The following is a 26,739-nucleotide window of genomic DNA, read 5'->3' on the forward strand; positions in this document are numbered from 1 at the left end:
AATGGTATGATAGTTAGTACAAACGCAATGACGAAATTACTATACCCCCATTCTAAAGGGGAGGGTATAATAATAACTCGTTTAGAAACCATGGTCAAAAGCTAGAAAATACCAAAAATAGGGTTGTTGTTCCTTATTATATGGGCTTATACCTTAGTGTGGACAATATTAGTTGAAGAGGTGTCTTTAAGTTAGCGAAATTCTAAAAAATAGAGAACTTTGCCAAAAAACTTCAAATTATTTTACTTATCATTCATCATTTCTTCTCATTCTCCTTATTGAAAAGTTTGATTCATTGTATTCCCCTTTCAAAATCCATAGTAATTTATTATCTTTCTTATAGGATTTTCCTTCCGTTCAGGCACTTGAAATTGTGCTGATCATTGTGCATTCAGATCTTTGCATTTTCATAAAAAAAAAATCATTGACAGTTGCGTATGGAAGCTGAGGCTTATAAAGACATTATAGCAAAAACATTTGTCCGCCTGTGCGATTAATTACTTTGACATTTGGGGTCATTTCCTGGCTAATTGCTTAATTAGTACCAAAGATTTGTAGCGTTTTTGCCGCAACTTGTGGTGGTAAATTGGCGAAGGTCGCTGAAAGCAAAAGAGGGGAAAAAGGATTAAAATTCATTAAGTTTTTACAAATTCCTTTCACAGTTTCTAGTTTACCTAACGTTTGCTTGCAAAATATTTTAAATTCTTTTTTTTTTTTTTTTTTTTTGATTCGACTATATAAAAATCAAGATATGTTCAATGGTATACTTCCCCCATTTTAATTATAATGACTTACACTCCTCAAATACAATGTCACGATGGACACACGCTAATAAGCCTTATTGAGTGTCCGATAAAAATTAAATTTGCAAAAGGCCCAAGTTTTATATTCGCAATAATTGTTGTTAATGAACTCTCCAATGTGAGATGTGATATGCGAACTTCTAAAGGGCACCACAATCATAAGGGGCAATGGAAAGTTGACAACAATCACTGAGATTGTGAAATGATCTCTAACCTTTATCGGAAGATGAATTTTGTATACCCTCCAGCATAGGATGGGGATATACTAATTTCGTCATTCTGTTTGTAACACCTCGAAATATGCTTCTAAGACCCAATAAGGTATACATATTCCAAGTCAAGTCCGTCCGTCCGTCTGTCTGTCCGTCCATCCGCCTGTCTGTCGAAAATACGCTAACTTTTCGAAGGCATAAAGCTGGGCACTTGAAATTTTGCACAAATACTTTTTATTTATGTAAATCGATTAGGATCGTAAATGGGCCAAATCGGTCTATGTTTTGATATAGCTGCCATATAAACTGATCTTGGGTCTTGACTTCTTAAGCCTATAGAGGGCGCAATTCTTATCCGATTTGGCTGAAATTTGGCAAGTGGTGTTTTAGTATCACTTCCAACAACTGTATTAAGTATGGTTCAAATCGGTTCAAAACCTGATATAGCTGCCATATAAACCGACCTTGGGTCTAGACTTCTTAAGCCTCTAGAGGGCGCAATTATCGGCTGATTTGGCTGTCAGTTTGCACGTGGTGTTTTGGTATCACTTTCAACAACTGTGTTAAGTATGGTTCAAATCGGTTTACAACCTTGTTTAGCTGCCATATAAACCGATCTGGGTCTTGACTTCTAAAGCCTATAGAGGTCGCAATTATCGGCCGATTTAAGCGAAATTTTGCATATGGTGTTTTGGTGGTTTTTCAACAACTGCGTTAAATATGGTTCAAATCAGTTCATAACCTGATATAGCTGCTATATAAAGCGACCTTGGGTCTTGACTTCTTGAGCCTCTAGAGGGCGCCATTTTCACCCGACTTGGCAAAAATTTTTGCTCCCTGCAAGGGCTTCCGAATGCATATTGAATTCATTTATGGTTTAAATCGGACTACATTTTTATACCCACCACCGAAGGATGGGGGTATATTCATTTTGTCATTCCGTTTGCAACACATCGAAATATCCATTTCCGACCCTATAAAGTATATATATTCTTGATCAGCGTAAAAATCTAAGACGATCTAGCCATGTCCGTCCGTCTGCCCGTCTGTCTATTGAAATCACGCTACAGTCTTTAAAAATAGAGATATTGAGCTGAAATTTTGCACAGATTCTTTTTTTGTTCATAAGCAGGTTAAGTTCGAAGATGGGCTATATCGGACTATATCTTGATATAGCCCCCATATAGACCGATCCGCCGATTTAGGGTCTTAGGCCCATAAAAGCCACATTTATTATCCGATTTCGCTGAAATTTGGGGCAGTGAGTTGTGTTAGGCCCTTCGACATCCTTTGTCAATTTGGCTCAGATCGGTCCAGATTTGGATATAGCTGCCATATAGACCGATCCTCCGATTTAGGGTCTAAGGCCCATAAAATCCACATTTATGGTCCGATTTCGCTGAAATTTGGGACAGTGAGTTGTGTTAGGCCCTTCGACATCCTTTGTCAATTTGGCTCAGATCGGTCCAGATTTGGATCTAGCTGCCATATAGACCGATTTCTTGATTTATGGTTTTGGGCCCATAAAATTCTCATTTATTATCCGATGTCGCCGAGATTTGGGACAGTGTGTTAAGTTAAGCCCCTTGACATACTTCTGCAATATCGCACAGATCGGTCCAGATTTGGATATAGCTGCCATATAGACCGATATCTAGGTTTTAGGTTTTGGGGCCATAAAAGACGCATTTATTGTCCGATGTCGCTGAAATTTGAGACAGTGAGTTTGGCTAGGCTCTTCGACGTCCTTCTTCAATTTTGACCAGATCGGTCCAGATTTGAATATAGCTGTCATATAGACCGATCTCTCGATTTAAGGTTTTAGGCCCATATAGTCTGATTTCGCCAAAATTTGGGACAGTGCTTTGTGTTAGGCTCTTCGACCTTTTTATGCAACTTGGCCCAAATCGGTCCAGATTTGGATGTAGCTGCCATTTATTATCCGATTTCACTGAAATTTGACACAGTGACTTATATTAGGCCTTTCGACATCCGTGTCGTATATAGTTCAGATCGGTTTATTTTTAGATATAGCTAGTGTACTTATTAGTATTTGGTCCAAATCGGAACATATATTGATGAAACTGATATGGGACATAAGGTATTTTCACCGAATTTTGATGAAAGGTGGTTTACATATATACCCGTGGTGGTGGGTATCCAAAGTTCGGCCCGGCCGAACTTAACGCCTTTTTACTTGTTTTTCTGTGTGAATGCAGTGCATCACATTGGCGAGAGAAAATTAGGAAGTGGAGAGGGGGAGCAATTCTTATCCGATTTGGATGTAATTCTGATATAGCTGCCGTTTCATAACCTGATATAGCATGTAGTGCTTATTGACATTTGTCTTAAATCTTTGGATGGCAAAGTGGGTGGGAAAAACATTAGCCGGAAATCGATTCCACACACGAACGGTTCGGGCGAAATAAGAATTCTCTCTATAATGCATTGTACGGTCCGCTGGCCTATCAATTACAAACGGGTGTGAGATCCTGGAATGTCTAGTATCCCTGAAATACATCCTTACATCAGGAATTGCAAATTTTGCCCATGAATATTCCCCTAAGGCATAGGGGCAAACTTTTCATATATCAATGAATACAGTAGGATTCAAATTTGTGCTCAATGATAAGGGGCCTCCTTTTTATAGCCGAGTCCGAACGGCGTGCCGACATCTCTTTGGAGAGAAGTTTTACATGGCATAGTACCTCACAAATGTTGCCATCATTATGAAGGGAAAACCACCGCTGGAAATTTTTTTTTTCTGATGGTTTCACCAGGATTCGAACCCAGGAAGTCAGCGTCATAGGCAGACATGCTAACCTCTGCGCTAAGGTGGTCTCCATCAGGAATAAGAAGACGAATATCAGATGAACACACACACACATGAAAGTACCGATAGAACAGCGCCGAACAACCCACATTGCGACGATGATGAAGGGAGGCAATAGAGTTGGATAGCCAAGTGTCCTCAACCAACGCCATCGCTCTTCTCTGTACAGGGTCCAGTAGCTCGAGGGATGATTTTGAAGCTTCAGCCCATACATGTGAGTTGTACTCTATTTTCAGCCTTATGAGATGATCGGTGTAAATGTTAAGAAGATCAGACGGAGTGAAGTAATTCTTACTTCGTTCAAGAAAGCCTAAACACTTGAATGCTTCTTTCGACACTTCAAATACATGTTTAGCCCAACGGACATCGCTATGTATGTGAAAGCATGTAGTGCTTATTGACATTTGTCTTAAATCTTTGGATGGCAAAGTGGGTGGGAAAAACATTAGCCGGAAATCGATTCCACACACGAACGGTTCGGGCGAAATAAGAATTCTCTCTATAATGCATTGTACGGTCCGCTGGCCTATCAATTACAAACGGGTGTGAGATCCTGGAATGTCTAGTATCCCTGAAATACATCCTTACATCAGGAATTGCAAATTTTGCCCATGAATATTCCCCTAAGGCATAGGGGCAAACTTTTCATATATCAATGAATACAGTAGGATTCAAATTTGTGCTCAATGATAAGGGGCCTCCTTTTTATAGCCGAGTCCGAACGGCGTGCCGACATCTCTTTGGAGAGAAGTTTTACATGGCATAGTACCTCACAAATGTTGCCATCATTATGAAGGGAAAACCACCGCTGGAAATTTTTTTTTTCTGATGGTTTCACCAGGATTCGAACCCAGGAAGTCAGCGTCATAGGCAGACATGCTAACCTCTGCGCTAAGGTGGTCTCCATCAGGAATAAGAAGACGAATATCAGATGAACACACACACACATGAAAGTACCGATAGAACAGCGCCGAACAACCCACATTGCGACGATGATGAAGGGAGGCAATAGAGTTGGATAGCCAAGTGTCCTCAACCAACGCCATCGCTCTTCTCTGTACAGGGTCCAGTAGCTCGAGGGATGATTTTGAAGCTTCAGCCCATACATGTGAGTTGTACTCTATTTTCAGCCTTATGAGATGATCGGTGTAAATGTTAAGAAGATCAGACGGAGTGAAGTAATTCTTACTTCGTTCAAGAAAGCCTAAACACTTGAATGCTTCTTTCGACACTTCAAATACATGTTTAGCCCAACGGACATCGCTATGTATTTTCACGGCCAGAATATCAAGAGCTTCTGATTACTCAACATCTAGACCGTTGATAGACAAAGATGATCATAAAGGGTCAGCTAATCGTTTTTGTGATAACAAGCAGCACTGAGTCTTCCGAGTATTAAAATCCACTCGATTCATTCGACCCCTCTCAGAAATGGCCATGCTGGCAGAGTGTATCGACCATAACCCTCCTCTTGTCCTCAATCTCTCGAAGACTCGACCCATGGTCGAATGAGTACGAATGACTGAGATTACTGTCGTCGATGTCTGACCCAACAGATCGTTGATGTTAAAAGAAAAAAAGAGAAGGAGAAAGAGAAGAAAGAGAAGAAGAAGGAGGGCCGTGGGCTACACCTGCGGTCAATTTATGCTCATTGGATGAGAACCCATCTATAACGAATTCGATACCTTGCCCAACAGATAGTTGATGAAAATAAGAAAAAGAGATTGAGAAGGAGAAAGAACAGAGCCCTGGGGTACACCTGCGGTCAATTTATGCTCATTGGATGAGAACCCATCTATAACGACTCGAATACTGCAATCTCTGAGATAGCTCGAAATAAATCGAACGAAGCCATTACCGACACCAAATGCGGCAAGCTTTGATCAAAGTGCACCGTGCCAGATCCTCTCAACTGCCTTGGAGATATCCATAGCCACAACTTTATTCTCACCAAACTGATGGATTGAGCGACTTTAACGTTCCGACAGAAGTGCCATGAGTTCGCCCGTAGAGCGATTTCTGCAGAATCCATACTGTTGAACGCTAAGAAGGCCATTACACTCTAAATACCTCACAAGATGGTGACTAACCATGCTCTCCATGGTTAAGCATATCGCAATTGGCCCATAATTCGCAGGTTTGTTTGCCTCACCCTTTTTGGCGTATTTGCTGAACGTTCGCAACCTTCCAACGCGCCGGGAAGACTCCTGCACGGTAGGCAAGGTAGAGCGATTTCTGCGGAATCCCTACTGTTAATCGATAAGAAGGCCATTAGACTCTAAATACCTCACAAGATGGTGAATAACCATGCTCTCCATGACCTTGGAGAGAGCGGAGCATATAGCAATTGGCCGAAAATTCGCAGGGTTTTTTGCCTCACCCTTCTTGGGTATTGGCTGAACTTTCGCAACCTTTAAACGCGCCGGGAAGACTCCCGCACGGTAGGCAAGGTTGAAAAGTTTGCGTAATGGACGAGCGAGTGTCGAAGAACACTTGCTTAGGACAAGTGTTGATATGTCATCCGGGCCCGGGGATTTATTTACGTCTAGATTTTCAAGAACCCTTTTAACTGCACGACTTTGAAAAATATTTGGGACATGACGCCACATACATTTTCGATTGAGGGGAGTGGTTGATGGCTATGCGGCAGGGAAGAGTTTCCTGCAAATATATCAGCCAACAGGTTAGCCTTATCAACCGCGTCAGTGAACGTTTGACCATCCTTAACAAGAGTTGGAATAGATGAAGAACTACCCTTTACGCTTTTCACGAACGACCAGAAGCTCTTACTTCCTCGTGTAGAACCAGCAAATATTAAAGCATTCAGGAACTGGCGCTTGGAAAAAATGCCAATACTTAACTGCTGCGCAAGCAGGAAGATCTTCGTGTGCCAATGTGCTTAGGAGCGAGAAATTTCTCTACGAACAGCGTCTGCGTACTAAGGTTCTTGCTACACGAGGAAGTAAGAGAACCTTAGTACGCAGACGCTGTTCGTAGAGAAATTTCTCGCTCCTAAGCACATTGGCACACGAAGATCTTGTCTGTTGCGCAGCAGTTCAGTGTTGGCAATTTTATTCAAAAGCCAGTTGCTGAATGCCACCTCTTTCGATCTGACAGCATTGGGTTAACCAACCTTTGTCGGTTCGTCTCGGCCGAACTTTACTTGTTCTATTTGTAATAAAAACAAAGAACTCTCTAAATGTAGCTCAAAACATGTGAATTTTAATTTTATGCAAATTTTTTCAATATTTGTTCAAAATTTTGTTCCTCTATATATTCGCTCTTACCTACTCGTTTGCTTATGAAAATAAGCCCACTGTTCCCCAAAGTCACTGTACGCTGCACTGAAAGAGAGCCCACATGAGAGTGACTTGGGCGGCGCATGTGTGTGGTCCGATTGTTTTGATAGATTTACAATCATTTCAGTTTGCTGTTTATTTGGCAAAACATGAAAATGCATGTCGACGACAAGCCTTTTTACGCCGCAACGAAAAATTTGTTGCTTTTATTGCTGCACTATATCGCGGCAATCTTGCGTCCGTCATGTCGTCGATGGTTGCAGGCAAACGGGCCAACAGCAAACCGTATAGCCAATTCAGACAGGGCGCCCAGCCAAGAAAAAAAAAAAAAAAAGAAATCGCACCGAAAAAACGCCATCGAACAAATAATCGATCGAACGTGTTCAACATCACATGAATTACAATTACGACACCTGTTGGTTGCATGCCGCCGTAACCGTCACCGCAGCCATCAACTAATCGCTGAAATGTATCAAAGCCAACCATGGGCCACTAGAAGGCCCAATAACATACTCTCTCTCGCTTGCCAACATCACATCACTGATATGACTAAAGATTCCCTCAGTTGGCACGAAGGGGGCCCAAGCTACTTTGTGGAGACTGACAAAAATAGGGGGAGAGAAGTCCCATCTGCACAGTGCCCATGATAAATGTTGCAAATTCAACCAAAATTTGCCACACTTTGGCATACATTCAAGCGCCATGCACTCACTCACTTTTATATGCTCTCCCCCACCGCTTGCCAAACTCAATCATGTCGTTGACGCTGCGGTTGAAGGTAGGGCGTCGAGACTACGAAAAAATGAAGACGGCAAAGGCGGATAGCAGCAGACATCAGGCAAACAAAATCTCACAAAAAGTCAACGGGAAAGAAAAGAAGCGAAATAAATTTTTGATAATGTTTTCCATAAAAACTTTTATAGAAATAAAATTTTGATGATATTTTTTTATGAAATACAAGGTTTCTGTGGAAATATGCAGTTATCAAAATTTTTTACCGAAAAAAAAAATTACAAAAAAACAAGATCCCAGATCGGTTTATATGGCAGCTATATCAAGTTCTATACCGATTTACGCCATACTTCCAGTTATTGGAAGTCATAACAAAACATCTCGGGCAAAATTTCAGCCAAATCGGACAAGAATTGCGCTCTCTAGAGGCTCAAGAAGTCAAGATACCAGATCGGTTTATATGGCAGCTATATCAAAACATGGACCGATTCAAACCATACTTAGCGAAGTTGTTGGAAGTGCTACCAAAACACCACTTACAAAATTGCAATAAAATCGGATAAGAATTGCGCCCTCTAGAGGCTCAAAAAGTCAAGACCCAAGATCGGTTTATATGACAGCTATACCAAAACATGAACCGATTTGAACTATAAATAGCGTAGTTGTTAGAAATGCTACCAAAACACCGCGTGCAAAATTTAAGTCAAATCGGACGAGAATTGCGCCCTCTAGAGGCTCAAGAAGTCAAGACCCAAGATCGGTCTATATGACAGCTATATCAAAACATGGACCAATTTAAACCATACTTAGCGAAGTTGTTGGAAGTGCTACCAAACCACCACGTAAAAAATTTCAGTTAAATCGGATAAAAATTGCGCCCTCTAGAGGCTAGAGAAGTCAAGATCCAAAATCGGTTTATATGCAGCTATATCAGATTATGAACCGATTTAAATCATACTTAGCGTAATTGTTGGAAGTGTGACCCAAACACTACGTGCAAATTTTCAGTTAAATCGGACGAGAATTGCGCCCTCTAGGGGCTCAAGAAGTCAAGACCCAAGATCGGTTTATGTGGCAGCTATATTAGGTTATGGACCGATTTGGCCCATTTACCATACCAACCGACCTACACTAACAAGAAGTATTTGTGCAAAATTTCAAGCGGCTAGCTTTACTCCTTCGAAAGTTAGCGTGCTTTCGATAGACAGAAGGACGGACGGACAGCCTGATGGACATGGCTAGATCGACTTAAAATGACATGACGATCAAGAATATATATACTTTATGGGGTCTCCGACCCATATTTCGTGGTGTTTCAAACAGAATGACGAAATTAGTATACCCCCATCCTATGGTGGGTTATAAAAACGGTTGAACCGATTTGCTTGAAATTTTCACAGATTGTGTAGGTTGGTCTGGAAGGAAACATTGGCTATATATAATTTTTTGATATCGGGAGGGGGGCGGACCCTCCTCCTTAACCCAAAAGTACTACCCAAAATTAAAAGGGGACCGATCAGGACAATATGGGATTCAAATGAAAGGTAGTCAAGAGTAGAATACGAATTTCATAAAAAAAAAGTTTGGTCCAAGTACCTGAAGGGCCGCCCCCAGGCCCAAAAGACCCTTAAAATAGGTTAATTTGACGATCATGACAATATGGGACTCAATTGAAAGGTATTGGGGAGTAGATTACGAATATGATCAGAAAAAAAGAATAGGCTTTATAATTTATTAATAACGGAAGAAGGCGGACCCTCCACCGTTACCTCAAAAACACCACCCAAAATCAAAAATGGATCGTTAAGGACAATATGGGTGTCAAATGAAAAGTATGCGGAAGTAGATAACGAACCTGGCATACAAATTTATATGGAAGTATAGGGGGTCAATCCACCCACACAAAAAACGGCCAAAATTGGAGAATCAGTATGGGTATCAAATGAAAACTATGCGGAAGTAGATAACGAACCTGGCATACAAATTCATGTCGAGGTATAGGGGGTCACCCCATACCCACAAAAATGCCCTATATTGACACATTAGCCAATTACGGATATATAGAACTCGGTTTGTTTGTTCCGTATAGACTGAAAAACGGCAGAATTGATTTTCTCGAAATTTTCGCATATTGTGTAGGTTGGTCTGGAAGGAAACAAAGGCCATATAATTTTTCGGTATCGGAAGGGGGACGGACCCTCCCCCTTATGCCAAAAACGCAACCTAAATTCAAAAGTGAACCGATCGGGACAATATAGGTATGAAATGAAAGGTATTGGAGAGTAGAATACGAATATGGTGTTAAATTTTGGGTCCAAGTACCCAGTGGTACTTGGACCCACTTTCAAATACCCCCAAATGGGCATTTTAGCAGACCATAGCTATATGGGACTCAAATGAAAGGTATGAGGGAGTAGATTAAGAATATGGTCAGGAAGTAGGAATAGGTTTTATAATTTATTGATAACGGAAGGGGGCGTACCCTCCACCGTTACCCCAAAAACACCACCCAAAATCAAAAATGGATCGTTAAGGACAATATGGGTATCAAATGAAAAGTATGCGGGAGTAGATAACGAATCTGGCATATAAATTTATGTTGAAGTTTAGGGGTCACCCCACACCCACAAAAAACGGCCAAAATGGGCGCATTAGGCAATCACGGATATATGGGACTCGGTTTGTTTGTTCTGTATAGACTGAAAAACGGCAGAATTGATTTTCTCGAAATTTTCGCATATTGTGTAGGTTGGTCTGGAAGAGAACAAAGGTTATATAATTTTCCGGTATCGGAAGGGGGACGGACCCTCCCCCTTATGCCAAAAACGCAACCCGAAATCAAAAGTGGACCAATCGGGACAATATAGGTATTAAATGAAAGGTATTGGAGAGTAGAATACGAATATGGTGTTAAAATTTGGGTCCAAGTACCCAGTGGTACTTGGACCCACCTTCAAATACCCCAAATGGGCATTTTAGCAGACCATAGCTATATGGGACTCAAATGAAAGGTATGAGGGAGTAGATTAACTATATGGTCAGGAAGTAGGAATAGGTTTTATAATTTATTGATAACGGAGGGAGGAGGACCCTCCAGCGTTACCCCAAAAACACCACCCAAAATCAAAAATGGATCGTTAAGGACAATATGGGTATCAAATGAAAAGTATGCGGGATTAGATAACGAATCTGGCATATAAATTTATGTCGAAGTATAGGGGTCACCCCACCCCCACAAAACGCCCAAAATGGGCACATTAGCCAATCACGGATATATGGGACTCGGTTTGTCTGTTCCGTATAGACTCGAAATTTTCGCATATTGTGTAGGTTGGTCTGGAAGAGAACAAAGGTTATATAGTTTTCCGGTATCGGAAGGGGGACGGACCCTCCCCCTTATGCCAAAAACGCATTCCAAAATCAAAAGTGGACCGATCGGGACAATATAGGTATGAAATGAAAGGTATTGGAGAGTAGAATACGAATATGGTTTTAAAATTAAGGTCCAAGTACCCAGCGCCCCCCCCCCCCCCCCCAACCCCTAAACTTCTGTAAACAGATAATTCGAAGTTCATGTCAATATGGGACTCAAATGAAAAGTATAAGGCAGTAGATTACAAATATGGCTTAAAAAATTAGGTCCAAGTAATGGGAGGTCGCCCGCCCCCAAATACCCCCAAATGGGCATTTTAGCCAACCATGGCTATATGGGACTTAAATGAAAGGTGTTAAGGAGTAAATTATGAATATGACATTAAAATTTACGTTCAAGTCTAGGTGGCGCTTTTCCTTCTAAAGATACGTCAAATCGGTTATTTGACCCATTATGAGAATGTGGGACTCAAATGAAAGGTATTTGAGAGTAGAAAACACATTTGATATCCAATTTTGGAGCCAAGTGTTTTGGGGTACGCCCTAAAGCATCATCTATACTGAACTTCATTTCCGTTGCGAACAGAGAACGAATTTGGTATCTTTTTTCAGTGCAAAGTGCCGGTGGCCGCCCCAGCCCTAAAACACCCTCCAAACAGTTCATATTTACAGGCCATGGCAATATGGGGCTCAAATTAAAGGGATTTGGAAGTGCAGCGCGAATTTGATATCAATATTTAAGTCGAAATGTATGAGGTGTCATTCCTCCCCTAATGAGAACATTACCCTAAGGAAGAACATTACCACCAGGAATGGAGAAGGGGCAAATTCTCACCCATCAATGAGTGCTTTCCGATTCAAGTTGAAACTCAATGATAAGGGACTTTGCATGCAGGGCATTGTACCTCGCTAATGTCGCCAACATTAAGAGAAGATAAATACCGCTTTGTTCGATGTTCTCGCCAGGATTCGAACGCCTTCAGCGTCATAGGCTACAATGGCACGAATTCGATATCCGCATTCAGGGCGAAGTGTCCCCACCCTAGAAGGATATGAGAGAGTTAGAGAAGGCGCAGGGGATCGGGCCCGGTTCGGCTAGTTTTCTATAAAAATAAATAATTGAACATTTTTTTCTAAGGCAATAAATGTTTGACAAATTTCTCCATAGATATAAAATTTTTGGAATATTACCAATGGTTTAATCTTAAAATTCGTTTATCTTCTTTACTCCCTTTTTCACTCAATGATTTTATTCTTACTCCTCCTCCTTATGCTCTCCTCATTCATTTTGTGACGTTAGTCCTAGCGCCTTAGCAGATAATTTTTTTTTTTTTTTTTTTTTTTGGTACAATTTGCCCAATTACAGTCGACATCATAATCCATAATTAAGGCACCAACTCATTTCGCCTTCGATATTATTCAACATTTTTACATTTTTTTAATCATCTATTTTTGGCAAAAAAGAGACACAGCAGCAAAAAAATGAATGTGTTGCATTTTAAATCAATTTAATGCCAACCCAACAACACCGCACAGCTGTTGTCGTTGATGACAAATTTGAATTTTCCTGCGAGTGGATGGCGATGGTTGGTAGAGCTTTCTTATTCGTATTTATAAACCTTTTGATTATAAATTTAGCCACAAATATTTTTGATATTATATTTACGGGGGCTTTGGGTGATCTATTTTTAAGTTTTTTTATATTTTCATTTGTTTTGAGAGGAAACTAAAAAAGCCAAAAAATTAAAAAGAAAATAAATAATTAAAGGACGTAAGCAAGTGTGGCATAGTCTATTTTAGTATCTTGAGATAACAATGGATGGGAAATGTATTAAGCAGCATTTGCTTGAGGTTGTGGATATTGAAGGGTCGCTTGTATCAACTGCAAAGAGCTTATAATGAGGACAATTGCATTTAAAAGGTCAACTCTCTTGAAGTCAATGAATATAAAACAAGTAAAAGCGTCCTAAGTTCGGCCGGGCCGAATCTTATATACCCTCCACCATGGATCGCATTTCTCGAGTTCTTTTCCCGGCATCTCTTCTTAGGCAAAAAAGGATATAAGAAAAGATTTGCTCTGCTATTAGAGCGATATCAAGACATGGTCCGGTTTGGACCACAATTAAATTATATGTTGGAGACCTGTGTGAAATGTCAGCCAATTCGAATAAGAATTACGCCCTTTGGGGGATCAAGAAGTAAAATAGAGAGATCGATTTATATGGGAGCTGTATCGGGCTATAGACCGATTCAGACCACAATATACACGTATCTTGATAGTCATGAGAGAATCCGTCGTACCAAATTACAGACAAATCGGATAATATTTGCGACAACTAGAGGCTCAAGAAGTCAAGATCCCAGATCGGTTATATGACAGCTATATCAGGTTATGAACCGATTTGGAACTTATTTGATACAGTTGTTGAAAGTAAGAATAAAATACGTCATGCAAAATTTCAGCCAAATCGGATAGGAATTGCGCCCTCTAGAAGTTCAAGAAGTCAAGTCCCAAGATCTGTTCATATGACAGCTATATCAGGTTTTAAACCGATTTGAACCATACTTGGTACAGTTGTTGAATATCATAACAAAATACTACGTGCAAAATTTCATTCCAATCGGATAAAAATTGCGCGCTCTAGAGGCTCAAGAAGTCAAGTCCCAAGATCTGTTCACATGACAGCTACATCAGGTTTTAAACCGATTTGAAAAATACTTGGCATAGTTGTTGAATATCATAACAAAATACTACGTGCAAAATTTCATTCCAATCGGATAAAAATTGCGCGCTCTAGAGGCTCAAGAAGTCAAGACCCAAGATCTGTTCATATGACAGCTATATCAGGTTTTGAACCGATTTGAACCATACTTGGCACAGATGTTGGATATCATAACAAAATACTACGTGCAAAATTTAATTCCAATCGGATAAGAATTGCGCGCTCTAGAGGCTTAAGAAGCCAAGACCCAAGATCGGTTTATATGGCAGCTATATCAGGTTATGGACCGATTTGAACCATACTTGGCACAGTTGTTGGATATCATAACAAAACACGTTGTGCAAAATTTCATTCTGATCGGATAAGAATTGCGCACTCTAGAGGCTCAAGAAGTAAAGACCTAAGATTGGTTTATATGACAGCTATATCAAAACATGGACCGATATGGCCCATTTACAATACCAACCGACCAACACTAATAAGAAGTTTTTATGTAAAATTTCAAGCGGCTAGCTTTATTCCTTCGGAAGTTAGCGTGCTTTCGATAGACAGACGGACGGACAGACGGTCGGACGGACGGACGGACAGACGGACGGACAGACGGACGGACAGACGGACGGACATGGCTAGATCGACATAAAATGTCTCGACGATCAAGAATTTATATACATTATGGGGTCTCAGACGAATATTTCGAGTAGTTACAAACAGAATGACGAAATTAGTATACCCCACATCCTATGGTGGAGGGTATAACAAGTAAAAAGGCCTTTAGTTCAGCCGGGTTGAACTTTGTATACCCACCACCTTTGGTATATATGTAAACGCCCTTTCGTCAAAATCCGGTGAAAAAATGCATTATTTATGCCCCTACAGCAGCTATATCGAAATATGGTCCGATTTAGACCAAATTCGGCATGGTCTAAAAGAAAATATTGGTCTCTTTGGTAGATATACCCAAACTAAGACCGATCTGAACCATAACGATACGGATGTCGAGAAACCTTACATACGTCACTGCGTCAAATTTCAGCGAAATCGAATTATAAATGGGACTTTTATGGGCCAGAGACCGGAAATCGACAGATCGGTCTATATGACAGCTATATTCAAATCTGAACCGATCTGGGGCAAATTTAAGAAGGACATTCAAAGGCCTAACACAACTTACTGTCCCGAATTTCGTCGGAATCGGACAATAAACGGGCCTTTTATGGGCCCAAAATCTTAAATCGAGATATCGGTCTATATGGCAGCTATATCCAAATCTGAACCGATCTGAGCCAGATTGAAGAAGAATGTTGAAAGGCCTAACACAACTCATTCATTTATTGTCCGGCGAATTCGGACAATAAATGCGCCTTTTATGGGCCCAAGACCTTAAATCGAGAGATCGGTCTATATGGTTACTATATGCCAATCTGAACCGATCTGAGCCAGATTGAAGAAGAATGTTAAAGGGCCTAGCACAATTCACTGTCCCAAATTTCGGCAAAATCGGACAATAAATGCGACTTTTATGGGCCCAAACCCTTAAATCGAGAGATCGGTCTATATGGCAACTATATCCAAATCTGAACCGATCTAAGCCAAATTGAAGGGGAATGTTGAAAGGTCTAACACAACTCACTATCCCAAATTTCGTCGGAATCGGACAATAAATGGGCCTTTTATGGGCCCAAAACCTTAAATCCAGAGATCGGTCTATATGGTTACTATATGCCAATCTGAACCGATCTGAGCCAGATTGAAGAAGAATGTTAAAGGGCCTAGCACAATTCACTGTCCCAAATTTCGGCAAAATCGGACAATAAATGCGACTTTTTGGGCCCAAACCCTTAAATCGAGAGATCGGTCTATATGTTAACTATATCTAAATCTGAACCGATCTGAGCCAGATTGAAGAATAATGTTGAAAGGCCTAACACAACTCACTGTCCCAAATTTCGGCAAAATCGGACAATAAATGGGCCTTTTATGGGCCCAAAATCTTAAATCGCGAGATCGGTCTATATGGCAGCTATATTCAAATCTGAACCGATCTAAGCCAAATTGAAAGGGAATGTTGAAGGGCCTAACACAACTCACTGTCCCAAAATTTTGGCAAAATCAGACAATAAATGCGCCTTTTATGGACCCATGACCTGAAATAGAGAGATCGGTCTATATGGCAGCTATATTCATATCTGAACCGATCTAAGCCAAATTGAAGGGGAATGTTGAAGGGTCTAACACAACTCACTATTCCAAATTTCGTCGGAATCGGACAATAAATGCGCCTTTTATGGGCCCAAAACCCTTAAACCGAGAGATCGGCCGATTTAGGGTCTTAGGCCCATTAAAACTACATTTATTATCCGATTTTGCTGAAATTTGGGACAGTGAGTTACGTGTTCTGACGTCCTACTTAATTTTGGCCCAGATTGGTCCAGATTTGGATATAGCTGCCATATAGACCGATCCGCCGATTTTGGTCTAAGGCCCATAAAAGCCACATTTATTTTCCGATTTTACTGAAATTTGGGACAGTGAGTTCGATTAGGTCACTCGACATCTTTCTTCAATTTGGCTCAGATCGGTCTAGATTTGGATATAGTTGCCATATAGACCGATCTCTCGATTCAAGGTTTTGCGGCCATAAAAGGCGAATTCATTGTCCGATGTCGCCGAAATTTAGGACAGGGAGATGTGTTCGGCTCTTTGACATTTTTCTGCAACTTGGCCCAAATCGGTCCAGATTTGGATATAGCTCTCGTATAGACCTATATCTCGATTTAAAGTCTTGGCCGCATAAAAGTTGGATTTATAATCCGATTTCACTGAAATTTGACGCAGTGACTTATGTTAGGCTTTTCGACGTCTTTATCCTTTAGGGTAAAGATCGTTCTATGTTTGGATATAGCTGCCAAAAAGATCAATACTGAACCAAAATTGAACAGTGACTTCTATTTAGTAGACCATTCAATGTCCGCGCCGAATTTGTATAGGATATAGCTGCTGTGGGTGCATAAATAGTGAATTTTTCACCGAAATATGTCGAAAGGTGGTTTGCATATGTACCCGAGGTGGTGGGTATCAAAAGTTCGGCCCGGTCGATGTTAAAGCTTTTTTACGTGTTTCTTTGGCCTAGAGACGAAGACTTTTGTGTTTGGTGAGAATCGTTTCAGATCCAGAAAAAGCTTCCATATTCATTTAAGCTCCGCTGAAAATTTTATGATTGTCTTGCCAGGATTTGAACCCAGGCGTTCAGCGCTACGGTGGCCTCCAATCATGAGGTCATTTGTAGCAATTTTTCATAAAAATATTTCTCCTTAAAATTTAATTTCCTCAAAAGATTTTATGAAATTTTGATTTTCTTTAAAACTTTTATTTAAATCAGACTTTTCAAACGACTTTTGGCCTTTTGTTAGCTATTGCTATGTGGCTTGCTGTTCAAATAGTAACATTATCGCCGTTGACAACAGACGGGCAACAGGAAAGCAACTCAGCGACGGCGACAATATCACCAAGCAAACAACAACTAAAATGGCCAAATAATCATTGAACCATCCATCTAACCATCGGCAGTCGGCAAGAAATTGTCACCGCGGTCATTGTGGCGCCTATAAAATTGACTGTCCCCATAAAACAGTGAACAAGCAAACATTGACTTAAACCCCCAAACATCGTTTGTGGGAAATTTGACCAATAAAATAGAATTAAACTTTGGAAAACCACCCAAAAAAAAACCACAAAAACCGTCACCGTCGCATCCCACACATTTGTATTTTCTAGTCATTTAAGTTTGGTTTTTTTTTTTTTTTCAATGAGTGATTTAAATTTATGCAATCGATAATGCCATTGATTGGTCTCCACGCTAAATTCATTGATACGATGGTTTTTGTGCTTTTTTAATTACAACAGATTGGCGGTTTTATATTGAAACGGTTACATTGTCAGTTTACATGATGTTTGGCGATTTGGATTAAACCGCCGACTCTAGCTCCCTTGTACCACCAAGCATTGTGCTTATGGTTGGAAGCTACACATCGAGGTGCTCTGCTTAGAGGTTCCAAACATTCCGTTGAGTATACCGGACTGGAGAAAATATATCCATGATCCGAAAAAAACGCCACTTTGAGCACTCTCCAAAAGTCGTTACAGGCAACTTTCAGTCTGTCAACATGTTTTCCGATTAGACAGTGACCTATCAATACGGACACAATGACCGAGACGTTCTTTCTAGCCAGCGATAGTAAAGCAGCCGACCTCTTCAGGTCTAGACCAGGCCACCTAACCCATTTTATGACCATCTATCATCCGGTGACCTTCAGACCTTATCCTGAAGACTTAGCTTACATCCGCTTTTCCAATACCCTGGAATACCTCTGTGGCTCGGCACCCAGAACAGGTGAATTTTTAACTGTTTAGCCGTCTCTTTGAGAAATCTGCGATAGTCGAGGGCGATTTTGTGTTTAGAAATACATTTTCCCGGAACGTAATGGACGCCTGAGAAGATATTTATGCCAATCGTTGTTATCACATTGAAAAATGTTGCCCATGAACATTCCACTAAGGAAGAGGGGCAAACTTCTCACCTATCAATGAGTGCAGTCCGATTCAAGTTTAAGCTCAATGATAAGGGGCCTCCTTTTTATAGCCAAGTCCGAACGGCGAGCCGCAGTGCGACACCTCTTTGAAGAGGAGTTTTACATGGCATAGTACCTCACAAATGTCGCCAGCACTAGGAGGGGAAAACCACCGCTGAACGCCAGGATTCGAACCCATGCGTTCAGCGTCATAGTCGGACATGCTAACCTCTGCGCTACGGTGGCCTCCAATCACATTACATCTTAGCAATTTCAGCACTTCTTTAATCGCAAAAATCTCCGCTTGGTATACACTGCTGTGGTCCGGTAACCTTCTCGATATGACCAGTCCAAGTTGTTCAGAGTACACCCCAGCGCCCACCAGGTCGTCTAACAGTGTGCGTAGGCGCCGCATGACCAAAGGGAAAGCTCCCTTAGTCTAGCCACGATGTCCAGAGGCATAAGGTGTAGCATTGAGTTGCATCAGATGGTGTCGTCCCCAGTGCAGCTGTTATGCACAAACAAGCCATCCTATGGATCCGGTTGGTTTTGAGCAGTAAGTGGAAGCGCCGTCCGCCAGACCACAACACCAAATAGCATTTTAGACCTGATAACTGCAGTATATACTCGCTGTTTAAGCCCCCCAACTTTTGCCAATGGCTTCCTTGCAGATGTATAGGGCAAGATTTGCCTTTCTTGCTCTCACCAAAATGTTAGATTTGAAGTTCAAATTCCTGGCAAACAGAACATCCAGGTATTTTGCGTTTTCAGTCAATGGAACATGCTCTCCTCCCAGGGAGACAGGTGCCACTGTAGTTAAGTTGTATCTCCTGCTGAGAGGACCTTCTTCTATCTTGCACGGGCTTACTCCTAGACCACTTTCGCTAGCCCACATCGCTGTCGCAAGTAGATCTTCCTGAAGTATATCTCTAAGTGTGCAGGGAAATTTTCCCCTAACCGCAATTGCCAGTTCACGAGCATACGCGATCACTTTTACACCTTTTTCTATCAAAGTAGAGAGCACCCCCTTGAGGAGTTCCTCTGCTGGGCCATCTTTTTATACCCTCCACCATAAGATGAGGGGTATACTAATTTCGCCATTCTGTTTGTAACTACTCGAAATATTCGTCTGAGACCCGATAAAGTATATATATTCTTGATCGTCGTGACATTTTATGTCGATCTAGCCATGTCCGTCCGTCTGTCCGTCCGTCTGTCCGTCCGTCTGTCCGTCCGTCTGTCCGTCCGTCAGTCCGTCCGTCCGTCCATCCGTCCGTCCGTCTATCTGTCGAAAGCACGCTAACTTCCGAAGGAGTAAAGCTAGCAGCTTGAAATTTTGCACAAATACTTCTTATTAGTGTAGGTCGTTTGGTATTGTAAATGGGCCATATCGGTCCATGTTTTGATATAGCTGCCATATAAACCGATCTTAGGTCTTGACTTCTTGAGCCTCTAGAGGGCGCAATTCTTGTCCGATTGGAATGAAATTTTGTACGATGTGTTCTCTTCGATATCCAATAACTGTGCCAAGTATGGTTCAAATCGGTCCATAACCTGATATAGTTACCATATAAACCGATCTTGAATCTTGACTTCTTGAGCCTCTAGAGGGCGCAATTCTTATACGATTTGAATGAAATTTTGCATGACGTATTCTGTTATGATATCCAACAACTGTACCCAGTATGGTTTAAATCGGTTAGTAACCTGATATAGCAGTCATATAAACCGATCTTGAATCTTGACTTCTTGAGCCTCTAGAGGTCGCAATTATTATCCGATTTGCTGAAATTTTGTACGACGGATCCTCTCATGACCATAAACATACGTGTTTATTATGATCTGAATCGGTCTATAGCCTGATACAGCTCCCACATAAATCGATCTACCTACTTTACTTCTTGAGCCCCCAAAGGGCGAAATTCTTATTCGAATTGGGTGACATTTTACACAGGTCGCCAATATATAATTTAATTGTGGTCCGAACCGGAGCAAATCTTTTCTTATATCCTTTTTTTGCCTAAGAAGAGATGCCGGGAAAAGAACTCGACAAATGCGATCCATGGTGGAGGGTTTATAAGATTCGTCCCGGCCGAACTTGGCGCGCTGTTACTTGTTTCAAAGTAATTTCTTTAAGACTTCCAGGTGATGGGCTACTAACCCGACGCCCTAACCTATTTTTCTACTTTAGGTTCTCACTTCATTGAGAACTCGGATTGTTCAACCGTAGGAGCTAGAAGGCATCTTAATCACAATGGACGAAAAGTTCTAAGTGAGTCTGATGGTACACTGCTACTTAAATCTAACCAACGCGTTGTTAGACCATAGTCAGGTTAAGCTCGAGGATGGACTATATCGGACTATATATTAGAAAAGCCCCAATATAGTCCCATCTGCGATTAAAGGTCTTGGGGCCCATAAAAGTCGCACTTATTACACGATTTTGCTAAAGTTTGGAAAAGCAAGTTGGGTTAGACCCTGCGACATTCATACCCAATATGATCCAGATCATTATACCCACCACCACTGTGGTACAGGGTATAATAAATTTGTGCATTTGTTTGCAACGCTAAGAAGGAGAAGAGCTAGACCCATCGATAAGTATACGGATCGGCTTAGAATCGCTTCCTGATTCGATTGTCTGTCTGTCCATGTATTCTTGTTATCAAGGTACAGGTCGCATTTGTTGTCCGATTTTCACAAAATTTTGTATAGGTGTCTTTTTTGGTTCAAGAACGAACGCTATTGATTTTGAAAAAAATCGGTTCAGATTTAGATATAGCTCCCATATATAACTTTCATCCGACGTGCCCTTTTAAAGCTGTAGGAGCCGCAATTTTTGTGCAATCTCTACCAAATTTGGCATGAAATGTTTCGTGTGACGTCCCAATATGTGTGCAAAATTTCATCTAAATCGGATCAGATTTAGATATAGGTCCCATATATAATTTTCGTCCGATTTGACCTATAAAGGCTGTAGAAGCCACAATTTTGGTCACATCCTTACAAAATTTGGCACGAGGAGTTTTTTGTGACGTCCCAATATGTGTGCAAAATTTCATCATAATCGGATCAGATTTATATATAGCTCCCTTGTATATCCTTCATCCGATATGCACTTTTAAAGCTGTAGAAGCAACAATTTTGATTCGATCTCTACGAAATTTGGCGTGGGCCGTTTTCTTCAACGTCCTCATGTGTGTGTAAAGTTTTATAAAAATCGGTTCAGATTTAGATATAGCTCCCATATATATTTTTCATCCGATATGGCCTTTTAAGGCTGTAGAAGCCACAATTTTGCTTCGATCTCTACCAAATTTGGCATGAAATGTTTCGTGTGACGTCCCAATATGTGTGCAAAATTTCATCTAAATCGGATCAGATTTAGATATAGGTCCCATATATAATTTTCGTCCGATTTGACCTATAAAGGCTGTAGAAGGCACAATTTTGGCCCGATCTTTACAAAATTTGGCACGACATGCTTTATGTGATGTCACAATTTGTGTGCAAAATTTCATCATAATCGGATCAGATCTATATATAGCTCCCATGTATATCTTTCATCCGATATGCACTTTTAAAGCTGTAGAAGCAACAATTTTGATTCGATCTCTACAAAATTTGGCGTGGGCCGTTTTCTTCAACGTCCTCATATGTGTGCAAAGTTTTATAAAAATCGGTTCACATGTAGATATAGCTCCCATATATATTTTTCATCCGATATGGCCTTTTAAGGCTGTAGAAGCTGCAATTTTGGTCCGCTCTCTACCAAATTTGGTACGAAATGTTTCGTGTGACGTCCCAATATGTGTGCAAAATTTCACCATAATCGGATCAGATTTAGATATAGGTCCCATATATAATTTTCGTCCGATTTGACCTATAAAGGCTGTAGAAGGCACAATTTTGGTCCGATTTTTACAAAATTTGGCAAGAGGAGTTTTTTGTGACGTGCCAATATGTGTGCATTTCATCATAATCGGATCAGATCTATATAATTAAAATTTTTGTTAAAGAACATATCCAAAAGCTTTATCTCTTCTTCGTTTTAACACCAGGTTCCATTCCATTGTGGCTTGCCATAATCCTACACCACATTAACATACATATTGGGATTTTGTGCAATATGATCCTCCATTATCTTCTTCTTCATACTCTCCCATTGACGCAAACGTTCTTGCACTTCCGGTATAACCGAACGTACTTTCAAACGATTCAATTCGGGACCATCACGCATTTCTACTTGCGTCTTGAAATTGTATTGGGGAGTATAGCCATGGAGTTTCAAGAAATGATCAAAATAGAAGGGAATAATTTGCTCTTGTGTTGTGGTGACTTCGGCTATGCTATCACGTATCTCTTTGGCCTTGCCACGTATATCGGCACCATCTTCATTGAAAGCTTGGAAAAAGAATTTGGCACCTTCGGAAATTTCCTTTTCTTTTGTTACAGGAGTCTGGCGACGTTTCTTTAGATAAAGTCTTGGTAGTTTTGTGGGACGTTTGGACATTTTCGCTGTTAAAGTTGGTGGGGATTCTAGATTGCGAACGACTTTCTGCATTTCCTGGCCAATGCGTTTTTCTATGAAATAGGCATGATGCGACTGTTTTCGAAGGTAATTGCGACGTTTGCGTAATTTTTGCTCAACGGCGAGTATTTCTTGCATGGGAAGGCTTTCGAATTTGGCTGGAATATGAAAAGATTTGTGGGACCATACTTCAGAAGGTTTTAAAAACTGCTATACTTACCCAGCAAATTCACAACCACATCAGACATCATGGCAACCATATCCAATGCTGGTAGATTTTCATTTGATTCTGTCATATTTGGCGAAACTATGCGATGCCAAACTTCAGTCACCAAGCCACGATACTTAAGGAAATCCTTTTCATGGAAGGACTCTTCAATGGGTTCATCTAAATAGGCCAATGAGCGTTTACGCAACCATTCAGCACGATCTTGCATAAAATAGAGCTTGGAACATTTTTGCGCCACATAATCCTGTTTCTCCTGCAAATCCTTGGCACACCAATCAATTAAGGATTCCATTTGGCCTTGCAATTCGGTGTGTATGGACAAGGTGACATGCAGTTCCAATAAGAGAATGAAAGTTTTGGTCTTGAGATTCTCCAGGCCTAGAAAAAAGCTTTGGGCATTGGGAAAGACTATGAGATTGTCATGTTTATTGGGCAGATAGGAGAGCTCATAGAAGTCCTTAATGGCCCAGGCATTGTCTTGCTCACGCTGACGTATATTTGCTAGGGATCTTTTGGCAATCGAATCTTCCAGGTTTTCCAAGGGCCAAAAGGAGAAGTCATTGGTATCCGAGGAGCTGTCATTCATCTGGGGATTTTCATGGGTTTCTGGAGTTAGACGGTGAATCCAATCATTTTTTAGCCTCCATTCCATATCGGCCATTAGATAATGGAAATTTTGCATCATTATGCAGCGTATCCAATGGGCTTCCAGAAAAACAATATCCAAATTCAAAATCTCCTGCTGCTTCTCCATTTCCATTAGCTGTTTCTTTAAGCTATCTGTCTGCTGGTAGTAATCCTTGACCCTATACATCACCGCCATGGAAGCTTCATATTCCTGCTTCTGCCAATCTTCAAACAATTTTTCAAACAACTCCTTGAGTTGCAACATTTTTAGCCAAAATCCCTCATTTAGGCCATCATAGTTGTGTGTGCGTCTCAATTGCCTCTCTATGACCATGGATTCGAATTTAAGGCGCAATGCATCTTTGATTAGGGTGCGGCAGGTCTTATAGTTGAACATTTTAACAGGGGTGCGGCATTTAAGCAGGCCCACATAGTTCTCATCCAAGTCGGTGGCAACCAGGGGTTTAAATTTTCGTTTTCTAAGGCCAATTTTTATTTGAGCCATTTTTACCACAGGCACAGCCAAGCGCTGACGCAAGCCATCCTTGAGACGTGAATTAAAGGTAAAGAATTTGTCCTTGGGGGCTGTCAATTGGCGTTGGGCTTTCATTTGCCCCGAGAAGGGCAGTACGCGGTATTGCTGCTGCTCTTCTTTATCAACATCTATGGGTACGGCTCGAAAACGTGATCTATGTAACTCTTCAAAGGGTACCAAAGATTTTCTTAGGTAATCCAAGGGAATTTTCTCTTTATCCTCCAGCAGAAGAAAGCTGCCACTATCATTGGTCAAATTGGTGCATTGTGAACTACTCAAAGAGCTTAGGCAAGTTTCAATGCTCTGTAGGTCTTCATCTACATGGTGTAGAAGGGAAGTCTTGTTGACATTTAAACTCTCTCCGGGAGCCTCAGACGATTTACTTGCCTTTAATGCCAATTTGATTTCGTTAAGAAATTTGAGATATTCCTCTCTTCCAGGATATTGAAAATCACCATTAATTTTCTCAGGATTTTCAGGGTTGGCAAGTTGTTCAACAACAAAAGTCTCCTTGGTATCTACTTTTTTTAGAGCAGACTTGAAGTCTGCTAGAATTTCCTCCATATGCCATTGGGGTAAAGTCAGATTTTCATTGAAAAATTTGTTTCCCAGAGGATTGGCTGTTTGAAACCTCGGCTGCTGCCGCCTCTTCTCTTTCTGCTCCTTTGGCATTCCAGTCACTTCTGGTTTTACCCTTCTGGGTTGATAATGAACCTCTATCGCCTGTTGTTGCATTGGATTCCAATGATCATGGTGATGGCGTGCTTCCAACATTTTGGCATAATTTCCATAAGGCATTGAACCAACATTGGCTGGTGTTACCAAGTCAGGTTTAATTTTGTACAGATAGGGTATAGCCGAAGTTTGGACCACTTCATCCAACTCCTCGGAAGATACTCGCTCTGCCTCATAATCTCTGGGCCTATGGGGATGCTGACGTAAAGTGGGCTCTCTAAACTTGGGAGCTGGCATATTGGTGCGCCTACGCAAAGGCACTATAGGGGCAAATTCTTTCCCTAGGTTAACAGGCACCCATTCTGTATCAGAGCTGCTAGAAGAGTTTTGACATTTTGTTAAAACCTTAGACTTAACCCGAGACTCACAAGGCAATCCCAGTAAATTCAAGCGCCTTAGCTTAGTTTCTTGTTTTTGCTGCCGCTCTAGCTGTTGTTTCTTTTCCATATAGTCATCGGTGTTTTTCAGCTCCAGTGGCTTATTTTCAAATCCTTGAAATCGTAGCAACCTCTTGGCTGTACTGCCAAAGCGATAACCCACCAAATTGAATTTTTTCACCTTATAACGCAAACGTGGTCTCAAAAATCTCAAGTTTTTGCGTAAAACTCTTTGATATTGGCCGCCTAAGGGTTTCTCACAATATTCCCTTATTGCAGATTTTTGTTGTTCTGAGGGTCTATAGTTTTTGCCAAAGGGAGTAAATAGTCTTAACTTTGGATTATCTGGTCCCAGGGGCTTTTTAAAGCCTAGCTCAACATCAAGTTTGATTTTTTCCCTTTTGGCTAACAACTCTTTAAGCCACTGGTCACGGGTCATACAGTGATTGGAATTCTTCAAATTTTGTTCATAGGACTCAATTTGGCCTTGTAATTGAAATTTGCTGCCCCTGCTGCCCACTTGAAAAAGGTTTTTATTCTTGGCAACATTTTCCTTTTTATTCTCAAAGGGCTTAACTGTTTCATTTTTTGATTTATCTGGCAATTCTTTTTCACTCTGCTGTTTTAAGTTGCCCTCCACAATTTTATTGATTTTTTGGGATATCCTGTCGAAATTTGCTTGTGCTGTTATCATGCCTATGTTTTTTTCCCGTTCTTGCTGCTCCCTTTTCTCGTCCTCTTTTTGCTGATCCCGACGCTCTTTTCTGTTCAGGTATAAGGTTTTGTAACGTTCATGTCTTCTTTCTTTCTCGGAGTTTATCAGAAGCCGATTGATTTCTTTGTCGGCCGATCGAAATAGCTGTCCCAATTTTGTGGGCTTAGGTGGTGGTGTGGATATGCGAGGGGTATTCCGATTTCGTACATCGAATTCTTTGGGAATCTGAAGGATAAGAAAAAAAAACGTTAAAAAATGAAACAAGTAAAAGGGAGGTAAGTTAGGCCGGGCCGAATCTTAAATACCCTCCACCATGAATCGCATTTGTCAAGTTCTTTGCCCGATATCTCTTCATAGGCAAACAAATGATAGTGGCTAAGAATGACTATGCCCTAGGAGCTATAGCAGGTTATAAACCTAGTGTGGCCATAATTGGTTTGGCTGTTGG

At 40.9% G+C, this 26,739-nt stretch overlaps 1 protein-coding gene and 1 long non-coding RNA gene across 4 annotated transcripts in view; one reads left to right on the forward strand and one right to left on the reverse strand.

Annotated features, from left to right (window-relative positions):
- Positions 1-26,739, forward strand: part of LOC106092941 (dendritic arbor reduction protein 1) — a 359,220-nt gene that overhangs the window by 47,737 nt on the left and 284,744 nt on the right. The window lies entirely within an intron of this gene.
- Positions 296-726, reverse strand: LOC106093001 (uncharacterized). Its single transcript, XR_001222277.2, has 2 exons — positions 675-726; positions 296-599 (listed from the first exon to the last, which is right to left on the reverse strand). It is a non-coding gene; the product is annotated as an uncharacterized LOC106093001 (long non-coding RNA).

This window comes from Stomoxys calcitrans, chromosome 2 (genome assembly GCF_963082655.1).
Source record: "Stomoxys calcitrans chromosome 2, idStoCalc2.1, whole genome shotgun sequence".
Taxonomy (NCBI): Eukaryota; Metazoa; Arthropoda; class Insecta; order Diptera; family Muscidae; genus Stomoxys; species Stomoxys calcitrans.